Below are 15,168 nucleotides of genomic sequence, written 5' to 3' on the forward strand. Positions count from 1 at the left end.
TTGAGCAATTTGTGCTTAATTTAGAAATGATCTAGACCAGGGGTGGCCAAAAGGTCGATAGCAATCTACCCGTCGATTTCGGAGGTCCCGCGGGTAGATCACGATCAAATTCACTGCACATAGCTGCTGAAGCCGCTGGCAGAACAGAGGCTTCAGCGTTCCCAGGGATGAAGTGCACAGGTGCACATGTGACGTCACCCGCGCACCGCAAGAGTGAAGCAAATGTAGCCAACTGGAAGCCTCAATTTCAGCGGCATCTATGTTCAGCTGCGGCAGGACAGGGAGCAGGGAGGCTCAGTGGCGGCAGGACAGGACTGGGAGCGTTATGTGGCAGCCGGGACTGGAGGCTCAGCTGCGGCGGGACAGGAGTCGGTGCACAGTGAGTGACAGCAGAGAGGCTCAGCGGCGGCGGGTAGCTAAGTGCACTGTGCACGTGGGGGAATAAGTTTGTCCAAAGGGTTTTGTTTTTATGTGTTGTTATGCTGTGGGAGGGGGAGGGGCTCTCTTTACAAATGTAAGTTATTCCCAGTTGCTGCCTGTGAGTTTTGTGCCCCTAAAATATATATATATATATATATATATATATATATATATATATATATATATATATATATATATAGCCCGGTGGTATAGAAGCATATACACAAACAGCGGCACTCAGTGGGTTTTTTCAAAAAGGTATATTCAAGCGGTCCAACGTTTCAGGGACTAGCCCCTTTGTCAAGGTGCAGGAAACTAACGTTAGTTTCCTGCACCTTGACAAAGGGGCTAGTCCCTGAAACGTTGGACCGCTTGAATATACCTTTTTGAAAAAACCCACTGAGTGCCGCTGTTTGTGTATATACTTCTATACCACCGGGCTATCTATCTGTATCCTGAAGGCACCTGGGAAGCTGTCCCATTAAGTTGGAGTGCCAAGCCGCAACATTGCTTATATATATATATATATATATATATATATATATATATATATATATATATATATATATATTAGGGGTAAAAAACTCCAGGCAGCAACTGGGGTGAACTTACATTTGTAAAGAGAGCCCCCTCCCACCTCCCACAGCATAAACTAATTTTGCATCATTCAGTGTCAAATTTGGAGTTTGCATCATAATGTGTGGCACAATGTGAATTTTAGCTAATTCCGTGTGGCGCAATGTGAAGTTTGCATCATTCTGTGTAGCACACTGTGAATTTCGGGCACATTCCCTGTGTCAGGATGTGAATTTCGGGCACATTCCCTGTGTCAGAATGTGAATCTCGGGCACATTCCCTGTGTCATGTGTGGCATACTGTAATGTGAGGTTTCTCTAATTCCGTGTTGCATAAGGTGTAAATAACGTATTGCATTTGGAGGGGTATATTTTACACAGGGTGAGATGCTGGTAGATCCCCGGTATGTAAATGTACAAAAAGTAGATCCGGGGTTGTAAAAGTCCGGCCACCCCTGATCTAGACAGATTGCTTAGAAAACAGGCAACGTGTGTATGCCCCCTTACACTTTTCTATTCACTGTCTCACCATTAGAACTTGTAAAATGCTCCAAAAAAACAGATGTATTATATGCGCGAATAGCCGGGAAAACAGATGAAACTTATCTGGGCAAAACAACTTTCAGTCATAAATAGACCCATTATTCTTGGTGCTACCAAACAAAAATGTGGTACATGACAAAGAAAAGATCAAACTGTATATTGTGCTCTGTGTGATCAAAGGGAGCGCATTGTGTGCCATATACTAATATTAGGCGTGTCAAGTGCCACATCATTAAAGTCAAAACCACCAAGAAAAAAATTAGTTATTTTTTTTTTTTTTTTCTTTTCTAGCTACACATGAAATGTGGTTATATGTAAAATACCAGGGGGCTATGGCTGAGTAACTTCAAAGTGTTGTGTAGATAAGCCAGGCAGTGCTAGTTAGCGTGTCCAGATGAAGTCATGTTAGAGGAAATGACTAATGGGTCACGTCACCGCAGGGGAAATATAAGGGGAACTCTCCATAAGGGGTGTCTCATGACCATTATCACAATGGACTTACAGTATCTTGCAGCTTGTCCCCGGACATCCAGTGCTCTATTTTATTTGCAGAAAGTAATGCATTACCGAATGCTACGGCATTAACTTAATTTATATAAAGTAAGAATAAATGTGATAGGTCCTTTAGTGGCTGGGCCTTCTGCCTCTTATTATACTTTGTTTATGCTGAGATACTTCTGCTCTTTAATAAAATCTCATTTTAACTCCACTTTACATGAACATCTGGAGACAGAAATACAAAGAGGCCTGGCGGAGCCGCTATTCTTATAAACGGAATAAACAAACATGCATGACTGAGCCAGAACTGTACATCATCTGAAACCAAGAGCTAATGGCTGCAATGTTAATGTGTCTAGGATTTTGGAATAAACAATAAATAGCTCAAAAAATTGAAATAAAATTACTCTTTTCTCCAAAAGTTTACATTTTAAATTTATAAAATTTTTTGTTCTTGTGTTTGAAGCGTTATTTCCTAATTGCCTATGCCCCAAAAGTACAGAGAATGCCAAAGTTTCTCAACAAACAATGGGGCCGATTCAGATCCATTCGTAATATGCGCATGTGCAAACCCATGTAACGAACAGCTTTGGCAACTTTCACACTCACCGCGCTGTTCATAGTGGGAGGGATGCGGGCAGGCAGGGGAACGCCCAGCATTTTATGACATCACATGACATCAGCTCCCGCACTGATTTCGGAGGACAGCAGTCCAGGCTGACTTTTCTTAGTGAAGGCAGGAGGAATCATTAGACGGTCACTCATGATTTCTCCTGCCTACGGCCGCATGCGAACATACTGTATGTGTTAGCGTACAATTTCCCTCGCACGTTAGAGAGGGGAATCACGTGACCTGGTCAGAGATATTTTGAAATGTTCTTATTTTCCAGGACATTTGTGATACTTCTTTGGGGTTGAAACTCTGGGGCTGTAGAGCAGTCCATCTCTGCCAGATGGTAGCCCAACCACAGCATCAAGACCTTGCTAGAAGCCATGAAATGATTAGTACGGATGGAGGTTATCAGAGACTTTAAAACAGTGGAATTTCTAAGGGGTATACAAGGCGGGTTTATCAAGTTTCCCTATTTTCTTTGCCTTTGGGAAAGCAAGGTCCCGAAGGAGAACTACATAATATTACATTGGCCACAACAGGCAGATTTCTATATGGTGATGAATAGAGACAGGATTATATGCATTTGCATATTCATTTGCATATTTTGCCCATTCTCACTGGTTATTGCCTATTTTACCTAACATCTAGTGATGGTGCATATATTAGGCCCCGTCCTCTTCCCACACGCGAGTCACAGCACTGCTTTGCCCTGCTGCTGCTGGTCAGGTAGTGGTAGAGTGTGCAGGCTGGGGCAATATGTGCGCAGTTTGGGGAACCTTGGATGTATGCTATGTCTGACATTGTTCTAGGCTGCCAATCCATGTTGATAAAAGTCAGTCGGGGTGGATGCCATTACGAAGCTCCTGAACCTTTGCATGCCCCTAGCCTGGGACTTTACACCAAGAAACAGACTTCTGCAGCAGAGGAGGTGGGCAGAACGGTTATGACATCACGTGGCGAAGAGGAAATGCCTTGTCACAACGAGTATACGGCGCAGGGAGGAAGCCTTCCACTGCGCCGCCCTCACATGCTATGCTGACATTTGATCCATCGGCGCTGGAGATGAGGGTCCGTGTAATTGATGCCAGAAGAGCCTAGGATGCTGCAGTCTGCTGTAGCAGCCAGGAAGAAAAAAAAATCCTGTGTACAGCAGAAGACATCTGCAGATGTTGTGGACCTATTTTTGAGGATTACTTGCAACTAATTGTATGCTGATTTTTAAATAAATAAGTAAAAAAATAACTTTTTTTATTATTTAATGTAGCATATTTTAACACTTTTCATGCATATTTCAAGTATTTTTCATGCATATTTGCATGCATATTTCAAGCTTTTTATGTTGCATATAATCCTGTCTCTAGTGATGAATAATATCAAGTGGAAGCCACTAGTGGACTCCAGGGTGCTGATGCAAGTTGGGCCTTATGAAACAATTTGTTAGAGCTGTAGTAAGTTAGTGTTTTTGTGGTTACACAGATGAGGAAGATTCTGCAGTGTAAGGAATTCCCAAAGATGTTTACTCAAAAGGAAGTAAGCTGCTTGGACCTAGGCAATCACAAGGCCGAAGACTATGTGCAGCTGGTCGAGACTCTGATGGAGAACATCGGCACAATAGTTTGCAGGATGTCCCTCAAAGTCCATACTCTTGATAGTCATCGAGAGGAAAGTTAAGAACATGGGAGTGTACTTGGAGGACCAAGGCGAGTGCTTCCACCAAGATATACTGTACAGTAATTTGAACTCTGCTACCAAGAACAATATAATGAGAACATGATAGTAGACTAAATCTGGGGGCTGATTCGTGAAAGTGATGTACTGTATAATAATAGACCTCAAAAAGCTACTCACTTGTAATTATTTTGTAATCATGATCATACAACTTTATATGTTAATCTTCAGCATATGATATTTATAGATTGGGGAAGGACCGCGCTCTTTTTTGTATATTTTAGCATATGATATTATTTCACACATTGGGGGATATTCAATGTCCTGCCACTATTCCCAACGGGGGAATTAGCGGCGGGGCCTAATCAATGCTGTCTGTCCCGACAGCATTGAACAGGGATCTCGGCAGAATGAACCCAACTTTATAAGAAGTCGGACCCGTTCTGCCGAGAACGGCCATGGATTGTAGAGCTCACGGCCACAGCTCGATATTCCATGGAGGTATCTAGTGGCCACGCCCCCCTTTTCGGCAGGTTGGAAATTGAATCCCGCCTGCCGATTCCTCGCCAAGCCGGCCGAGAATAGGACAGGGTCACAGCCATCGGGGCCAGACTGACAGTCATAACCCGGGATTTAATAGCCCCCATTGAAAAATAAAATGCTAATTTGCCCTTTTCGCATCTCGAATAAGTACATTTTCAAGTATAAAACGTCCAACTCACAAAATTTAAGTTTGAGGAGAATTATTACCATATTCTGTACTTTTAAATCATTACCAATTAGGAAACTGCACCAGTCATTTTACTACCCTACTGTGTCTCTACTAGTTTTCAAGTTTCTACGTGTCATATATCTCAAACACATCTAGTCGCCCAAAATGTAGGCGGTGGCGGGGAGGCGCCAGGGGTCTGCGGGCGCTGTTGTTTCTTTGCCAGCTCCCCACTGCTTGTGGGTGCAGCGGGGAGCTGGCAGGGGGGTCCGTGCGGCACGGGGGTACCTGTGGTCAGGGACTCGGGAGAGCCTGGAGGTCCCTGCGGCGCTGATTATGAGTTGCCGGGGTCCCTGCAGCGAAGTGGAAATGCTGCGTGTGGGTGGGTGTCTTGTCTTTTAACGGCGGGGGGGGGGGGGGGGGGCGATATTGTCCCGGCGGGGGGAGCAAAATTTTATGTTACGCCACTGTATGTCCCGTGTTCCCTAACTTTGCACATATGGGTTGTTGATGCCTTTGTAGGTGGAGGTAACTCATTTGAACTGTATTCTAGAGAAGAGTCAATGTACTGATTTACAGAGTTGTGAGGCAGATGTGAATTAGGGGGGCAGGAAAATCAGTCGTGTAACAGCATTTAGGACAGACTGAAGCAGGGATAGATATATTAGGTAGGATGTACACTAGTACAAGTGAGAGCTGAGAGAGGGGAGAGTTTTGCATGCATCTAGGCTAAGTGTATAGAAAGGTGAAGGTGACATGAATGGCTTGATGTGAGTATTTTATTAATTTACAGTTTCTTATATAGCGCAGCATATTCCGTTGGAATCAACAGTGATAAGACCAAATGGGTGATTACCGACAGACATAGAGGATGGAGGGCCCTGCTCGCAAGCTTACAATCTATAGGGAGAAAGGAGTACAGGAGAAGTAAAAGCCAGGTTGACACTAAGGGCCTTATTCTGGTTCACTCTGCAATATAAATCACACTTTGAAGTAAAACCCCACCCAAATCTAATTCTCTCTGCCCCACCTGCAGTGCACATGGTTGTGTCCATTTGAGAAGGAATTTGCCTCTGAGAGTGAACCAGTAAAAGGCCCTAAGAGGGGTATTCTATATTTAACCAAAGGGGGAAAGGGGGAGGGGAAGAGTGAAAGGATCACTCAGTAGCGCTGGCTGACTTCACTGGGGGATCTGACCCACCTTTATTCAATATATACTCTGAGTATGGCTGCTGCCACCTTTACAGAGAGATTGTAAATCTCTGTGGAAGAAGCAGAACTATGGTGTGTGTGGAGATAATATCCCCACTCAGTAGCGCTGCCACACTCAATAAACGGATACCCAGTCTTTTATGGGAAAAGTACAAATTTCTTTACTTAGGTGTCAGACCATAATACATTTTTAAAAAATTACACATTACATATACATAGTATTACACTCAAAAAGGACGTACAAGACATACAACATAAAACACATAAGGCATGGGCTGGCTATGAGGCTTGTATCTGCATATACACTGTATATATATGAGGCAATAACATTTGTTGGTTTGAGCAAATAGTTACCAGTACTCCTTGCAATCAGCAGCTCGTGCTGTACTGGGTGCGGGTCACCAAGTCCTATATCCGAGCCTATGGATGCTGTTGAAATAGCTCACTCCCTGTTGGGGGAGGTCAGCTCCAGGTGCTTGTAACTCCCACAGTGTCCAGATCCCCACTGGGATATTTGTAATCCAAAGATGTGCTCAGACCGGTTGTCTGGTAGACTGGTTGTCTATGCGGCTAGAGCGGGCTCCAAGTACGCGTTTCTCCGCCTCTCTCACTCGGCGGCTTCCTCAGCAGTATTCTATATTTGTCGTAAATATCGGAAAAAACACCAATTCAATCTCAGACATTTTTGGACGTATTTACCCTTTTCCCCAATCCACCTGTTTTTCAACTGTCGGAACGTTTCCAGCAGTTGGAGATTGAATACAGATTGTCGAACTGGTCAATATTTTCGACTGTCGTAAATGTTCCAACAGTCAGAAAAAAGATTACATACCCCCCCCCCCCCCCCCCATTGGCAGTAAGAGATATACAAGATGGAAAAGGGAAGCGAGATGGAGAGAAGATAAGCTGTTTTCAACATGTTGAGCTTTAGGTAACAATGGGGCAAGAGGTAGAGAGGTCTTTGAAGAAGGGCTGATTTGGGTGCAACGCAATTATCTTTCATCTCTGTAACACTCCTAACACATGCAGTAGCTGCTGTTATCTTTCTAACACTCTTTAAAATGTCACTTGTTCCACTAGTTTGATGCCCTGAGGTGGTTTGGCTGGTTTTGGGGGTGTCCTAAGCCCCAGACTTGAACTCCTTAGAATGTTAGGGACTTAGACTGGGAGACTAGACCAAAAGATATGCCATTAATATTGGTGACATGAGCATGGTTTTAAAGGAGGTTCAACGTACAAGTTGTGAGTGTAAGGGGTATATTAACTGAAGGTGAATTATGACAGGTTTTTTTTATCGATTTTAGAACAAAGAAAATCAATGTAAATTGATGCTGTGTTTCAGGGGTTTCAGCACATTAACTAAGACCATTTTGGATTTTGATGTTTAAATGTTAGTAAATGTGTTTTAGCCCCTGAAACACAACATTAAGTTAAGGTGCATACACACAGTGCGATTTTGCTTTGGACGATTTTGTCTATGCAATTTCCCTTGAACTCCCTGGAGTCCAGAACCACTGATTTTGGCTATATATCTGTGAGATTTTGACTATATTTCAGTGCGATTTGGACTATGCCATTTTTGACTATAATAGAACACTAGCTTGTATACAATAAAGTATATTTTTACTGGCAATACCGATGCCACGGAGCAGTGCTTCCGCATCCCAAGTTGTATAGACACTTTTTTTTTTCAGATTTTGACCATATAGTCAAAAGCCATAAAAATTTGTCAAAATAGGTGTGAAAATTGCCAAGCTTTTTATTAACCCTTTGAGTGCCGACACTACTGTCAGAGATACTCAAAATATCCGTTAAAAATGTCAGCCCTGCTCACAGCGACAGTTCTTTTAGTATATATATAAACACAAATACAGCCAAGTCAGTTAATTGAAGTTTAGTTAAATATTGCACCCAAAAATAGAACAGTCGCTGTGAGTGACTCTGGCATTTGTAGTGGATATTTTGAGGATCTCTAACAGCAACGTTGGCCACAAAGGGTTCAAATTGACCTTTAGTAACTATGCCTGCCCCTTAGCAAAACAGTGAGATAAAAGCTGCAAAGAGGTGCTGGGGCTTATAAGACAATTATATGTAAGTGAAGTGAAGCAGGTTTGCTCTGTGAGTAAAGGTGATGTAAGACGAAAGGATGACATTTCAGTAAACTACAATTGACTGTATATGGTGGCTAGACATGCACTGACTAAAGCTGAAGTGAGTGTGTAGCCAGATCAGAACAGGACAATGAAGTTACATGAGAGACAAAATAACTTAGGTGAAGATGAGACGTAGATTGCGTCAACACCATTTACTGAATGTGTCACTGGATCCATGCAGAAATGGATCCTGTCAGCTTGAGTTGTAGTTTTGCGAGGATTCGTAAAACTGCAGCTCTCCTCGGCAGAACGCAGGGAGCCTCCATTGCAGGACAAGGCTGCCCCACATGCTGGGTCCAACACATATTGATCACATGTATAGGCTCTCCAAAGATCTTCCGACCACATTAATTACTAGTTTTAGACTAGCTCGTAGTGACCAATATGGCAGGCCCGGCGGTCGGGCTATCCAATTAGTTTTTGTTTCTGGTGGAAAAGGTTCAGTTTTCGGGCAATAATACATGGGATCCGGGATAACTTCCAGGACCCATATCTTATCATGGATCCGTGGGTTGCTTATTGGGGATTAGGCTTTGGGTACTCGAGGCACCCAAACATAATCTGCAATCTGCCAAGTTATCCGGTCTAATTGGATAGTACCAGGTGAAACCATTAGCTGCAGGAATTGACCACAGCCTATTGGATAGCACCATGCCTTACTGACAATGGACTCATCCCATCAGCTCTGACTCTTGGATTTTCTAACGCCATAAAGTTAGTAATAGTGAAATAAGGGACACTGAGTAAGTATCATCTGTTACACACACACATCATCCCCTAAATCCATAGGTGAGTCTGCTGCTAATGCTTTACTAGAACTCAACAGCTGTCAGTAAAAAATAATGCTTCTTGTCATGGACAAGTCTGATGAGAAAGTAAATATTTGTTTAGGGTAAAAGTATAATACCTACAGTATATGGTGGATTCTTTTGGGGGATAGGTTATGCTCAGAATAACAGTGAGCTATTTAATCAGTGAAATCGATAGCAATGCTTCTCTCGGGTACATAATCTAAATCATTACAGATAGATACTAATAGGATAACATAGTAACTGAAAATACTGGTCAGGCAGAACAGATATGCCTCGCTCTCAGGAATATACGGTGCCACTGAAGAACTACCATTCGCATCACTGACTTCCAAATATGACACTGGGATTATAATACACATTCTTTACCTTGTTGATCATGAATAGCCTTGGTAATGCTGTCCATGCTGATATCCCATAATGCCTTGAAGGCATTAAGGGAAATGGTTACAGTGGACGACAGAAGCTGTAGAAGAAACAAAACCATTAAATGTAATTAGAAGCTGAGCTATTGTGCAGCAGATACAAAACCATTCTACATTCAAGACAGCTCGTTAGCTGCAGTTGATTATTTATTAGACACCATTCCGTCACGATACAAAATGCTATGTGTCTAAACCTCCCACTTACTGTAACTAATTAAATTCCTGCGCCTAATTTGTTGATTGGAGCTGCGTCTTATCTGGATGACATAGTGTTATTCCATACGTCTACTGTGCATATGAAACAACGTCAGCTATTTTAGAACGCAATTATAAAATGTGAACCCACATGATGCAAAATAATGCAATTGTATAACTACAGTGGATCGGTGTGGATCGTGTTTGGAAATGTTTTTTGGCTATCAATGCAACAATTGCCCCTAGCGGTGAATGGACCATTATAATTTGAGTGCCCCACACTGAGAGCAGTGGGACGGTTACAGAGCCAAATCAGCTTTCAGTTGGTTCTCGGCTGACAGCTCAGTTCAGGATTGTGACAGCAGACACTCTATGAAACAATCCCACTTTCACTAAACAACCTTCTGCCCCCAAGTGTTATTAATAGAAGCGGCACTGTGCAAACGATTTCCCGTGTTTATCTGAAGCTGATAGGAAGACATAGTTGCTATGGTGCCAGAATCTAGTAATGATGTGCTGGAATAAAAAAAAAAAAAAAAAAAGCTAATTAAATCACATACAAAAAAAGGGAAAGGTGTTAAAGCTCTCACGCATACACTGATATCTGAGTGATCTGTTGATGGAAAAACATTGCTTAAAGGTACACTAATCCACAAAGATGACTTGTTATGTGTGGGAGACAGAAGAGAGAAACCATTATGTCAAAGACACGTCAGTCCTAACTATTTAAGAGCTTTTGAAGATCTTTATTAAATATTCCAGGCTGGTATTCATCTATAAAACCAGTGGCAGGCCAAGCGCATTAATGGTAATGTGATACATTTTCGAAAGATATTCAGGCAAATAAAATCCAGCAAAAGTTCAAAAAGGTTTAGCCAACATTTCCATACGGGATTCACACAATGCCAAAGATAATTTCCCTTCACGCAGCTGAAAGGTTTGTGCCCTCAGCTGTCATTATAACACTAGCTTAAGCCATGAACAAGTAGACTGAAGAGGTGTGAAGACGGAACAGTGGGAAATACAACTTAAATAAAAACATATTAATTAAGTGGTGCTAAATATTCCTTGTTAACGTGTCAATAGACTCATGAAATTGTTAGAACATTACCTTTTAAGAGGGAATTACATCTCCCTAAGTAGTGTGCAGCGGGCAGATGGGTAGAAACAGACCAAGAGCATCATTCAGTTGTATGGAAAAACAATTTACATTTTTTTCTTATGCCCTCAATATGCTATTTTTTTCTCATGCCAATGCATGGAGTGCCATGTGCTCTAACCCTAACTTTCCATGTAGCCTAACCCTGCCCCCCATTGCAGCATAACCCTAAGTCCCCCGTTGCCTGTAAACAATGTTTATTTTTTGATTTGCCCTGCCTTACTTTGCTCTGGGGCCCCTATGCTTGTGGGCCTCTCAGGGCAGTTGCACACCAAGCCCAGTGGGAAAGATGGCGCTGTGGGTGATCTGTGTGTGTGTGGCGGGGGGGGGGGGTGTTATGGGGTAGGGGAACAAGAGAAGGAGAACCAAGTCCCACTCCCCCAGTGATCCCCTGGCAGCATCCAGCAGCATCCCACAGACTGAGCATGTGTATGGATTATAGATCGCATGTGCAAGGCCAAGCAGTATAAAAAAGCTATGATTGCCCAAGCGCTTTCAAGGGATTCGGCCTGAAAAGCCGGCAGTCGGGATCCCGGCGTTCAAAATCCCGACGCCGGAATCCCGAACGCTGAAATCCCGACAAGGGGGGGACGTGGATGGCCCCCCCTTGCGGGCTCGCTGCGCTCGCCACGCAGTGGGCCCGGTGCCTCGCTAAGCTCGGCACACTAATTTATTCTCCCTCCGAGGGTGTCGTAGACACCCCCGGGGGGAGAAAATGTCGGGATTTTGGCGTTCGGGAATCCGGCGTCGGGATTTTAAACGCCGGGATCCCGACCGCCGGGATTTAAACTGCATCCCCTTTCAAGGTGTGTGATGTCAGCTACGACCTCAATCAGCCTGTCTCTGTCGCAGAGTTGTTGCCATGATCAGGGTTACACACACTTACACAGACTGGAAAAATCATTTGATGTTGAGTGAGTCACTCGCAGACTTGCACAGGGCGGCTACTTTGTGACTGCCGGCCTCTGCACATTCACCTGATTCAGACCCTATCGCAGTGCTGCGACTTTGTAGCCCTGCCGATTATTGACCGGCTGCGCCCTGTGATCGACTTTTGCAAGATGATTGACAGGCGGAGGCCGTTTGTGATTGCGAATGGATTTCCCCCTGTTCGCACGGCTGTAAACACATTCACAGCCGTGCACAGGCATGTGGATTCTCTCTGGCAGGGGGATAACTAATTTCTTATAGTTAGTTGCTGATACTGTATATAGGGATTTTGATTCTGCTTTGACAAAAAGAGATACACAATTTATCAAATCACATAGTGAATCTTAAATGTCTACTAAAAGAAAAGTAATTTGCAATCCTTTGCATAAGCCAGTGTTTCCCAAACTGTGCGCCGTGGCACCCAAGGTGCCTTGAGACACTTGCAGGAGTGCAAGGACCAATTCAAGTTATTTATGGTCAATGTCATAGGCAAAACAGTGCACATATAAAATATGAACAGAAGCAATGATTGTTCTTTACCCCATAATTACACCTAAGGATGACATATAAACACAATCTACTTCATATAATATTTATTTATACATTTGTCAATAAGAAACTTTTAGCCTAGGGGTGTGGCAAATTAAAGTTCTGATACACTAGAGTGCTGTGATTCAAAAAAGTCTGGGAACCACAGGCATGAGCAGATGTAATTACAGTGGCACACATTTCAGTCCAGTCAAGGTGATAACATACTATAGGACTGTTCTAAAAATCGCCTTTCGATTCGATTCGGACTGGTTATTTTAGTGGTGGGTGAGGGTAGACATTGTCATAGAGAACAATGATTAAAACATGGCCAGATTAGAATCAGCTATCGTCAGCAATGACTGACTACTAGCCACTCTCTGCTCATAGTACTAATGAAGTATAACTCTCCTCACCATGAGCCAGTGTCTCCTTCTGCCACATCCACATTGAACACTAAATACCACCATTCGCAGGGCGGGTTCTGGTTGACTCGCATGATGCAAATTCGCTTATGAATGAATCAATCAGTATAACCCCCTATACCCTGGTCCCGGGCTGGAAGTGCGGCTGCACGAATACCAGCGGCTTAGAGGACCGAGGACACCTGCACCGCCGCTACACTACAGAAAACAGGGTAAGCAGCCAGTTCAACGTCGGCTGAAACTGAAACTCAGAGAAACATAAGGAACTTTAAAAAGTTTGCCTTATTGTGAACCCCCCCTTTTTTCCCCAACATCCATCCTAACTGTGAATTGAACATAACAGTGAACCCACATCACCACTCCCCAAACCCCTTCCCAAAAAAGACTGCTGCACTACAGAGGTCCCTAAAAGATACTCCATAAGAGTCCCTGAGAGTGATACCGCGCAGTTCTTCCTGTGAATTTTTCCAGGTGTATTGTTAGCAACCAATAAATTGTATTAACACCACACATTTTCTTGTTAGTTGTCATTTCCAAACCACTCATTACACACTATCCTGACAAAAATGCATCAACACGTTTTTAGGCTTATACTGTAGCTGTACATTTAAGGTGAGCCCTGTGTATCATCTCAATATTTCTGTGCAATACCGGGGACTGTACCACCCCCTACTCAGCATCCCCTATATCTACAATCCAAATGCACTGCTCACTGTAGAATGAATTAGAGGACACCTGCTGATCCTTTACCTAAACTCAAAGGCCAGTATTCAATGTCGCTGATTCGCCGCTTTTTACGGCGAATATGTGCTATTTTCATGCTCCACGGCGTATCTTTTGACTGAAAAAGTGATTCGCCCAATGCTCAAAATTTGCAGACGGCAAACAGTGAATGACGGGCAATTCACCGTCTGTTAGTCGCCGCTGCTGTTTTCCACTGTGATTCACTGTGAGTGTATTCAATGCTAGGATGGCGAATTGCTTTCAGCGTGATATTCGCTGTGCTTCACTGTGTAGCAATCGCCAGTTTTTTAAGGTGAACTGGAATGTTATCTTTTAAAATATACGTGTTTTTTTTTAATTTGGTGTAAAAAAAATCAGTAATTTTTTCCTGTGAAGGGGCATGCTATTTTTATTCATATGCGTGCTGCAAATGAATATATATTTATTTTTGTTATTTTTGTTTACACATAAGCCAGCAGGGGGCCGGGGGTCGCTCATTACATATTCATATATTCACTTCACACTGCTCCTGCTCCATACATATGCACAAGCTGGGAGCAGTGCAGCGCCCTACCTGCGTAACCTCTAGAGATTAGGAGACACTCAAACCTCCCCATTGGTACGAAGAACCATTCCATGGCCTAACTCACTTACCAAGAGCAGCGGTAACCGCTATACTTAGGCCAGTGCTTAGCGCTGGCCACCCCTGCTAACGGGCTGCACCTTAGCATCTCATGCTCCCACTTTATCTCACACCTCACCCTGACAGGTGGCTAGTAGCGCTCACTTCCTACCAATGCACCTGCAAATGGGAAGCAGTAGCATACCGATCCACCGTTCATAAGCCATCTCTATATTCTTCACCTCACATTCCCCACCCTCTCCGGGCACTCTCATCTCCCACTGAGGGAAACGGGTTTATCTTGCACTGACCCCATGTTATCAGGGTACCCGATCCCTCTAGAGGAGACAGCAGATGTTCCAATCTTTTGTTTACTTAACTCGGTACATACAGATTATACAATACAGCCTGCTCACTGACTCTCAGATCTGGATGATCTTGACGGCCATCAGCAGCAGCTGTGTATTTTACAACTGTGGAGTTCCTAATATATCCTCCATATTTTTGAGAAACATATCCTCCATTTTTCTATTCTAACAGGCATCTATTTTTCAGGCTACCTCTGCATTTACCTAGCTACCACGGGAGTGCTTTTCTCCAATTTCTATGCCCCCCAAGACTACTCAGATATCTGTAGACATCAAAATACTACATACGTAATTAGATACAATCTCCTAACAGGGGGCATTTTAGACCGACCAATTCACTGACCACTAATTTAGGGTCTTTACACTTATTATACCCATAGGATCCCTGGTGATGACTCCAACTGATATCAAATTTATGTACATACCTTTCCATGTTCAATGTAGTTTGTCTGTTTGTCCAAAAATATTTTATGCATGATGAATTAAAAGTTATATCTTAAAATATTTTTTCATATTTTCTTTGATCTATGTTAAAGCGTGCCCCCAACCAAAAAGAGAGTACTTGTCCTTCTTCCCCCTATTTGTCACTTACC

The 15,168-nt window shown here is 43.2% G+C and overlaps 1 long non-coding RNA gene across 1 annotated transcript in view; it reads right to left on the minus strand.

Moving 5' to 3' along the window:
* LOC146072599 (uncharacterized) overlaps nucleotides 1-9,687 on the minus strand; it is a 32,224-nt gene extending 22,537 nt beyond the window's left edge. Inside the window, exons 1-2 of the long non-coding RNA XR_014473209.1 lie at nucleotides 9,570-9,687; nucleotides 6,593-6,872 (exon numbers count right to left, since the gene is read on the minus strand). This is a non-coding gene — a long non-coding RNA (uncharacterized LOC146072599). The remainder of the gene's footprint in view (nucleotides 1-6,592; nucleotides 6,873-9,569) is intronic.
* Between the last annotated feature and the right edge of the window lie 5,481 nt (nucleotides 9,688-15,168).

The sequence above is a fragment of the Crinia signifera genome, chromosome 4 (assembly GCF_055691185.1).
Source record: "Crinia signifera chromosome 4, ASM5569118v1, whole genome shotgun sequence".
Lineage (NCBI taxonomy): Eukaryota > Metazoa > Chordata > Amphibia > Anura > Myobatrachidae > Crinia > Crinia signifera.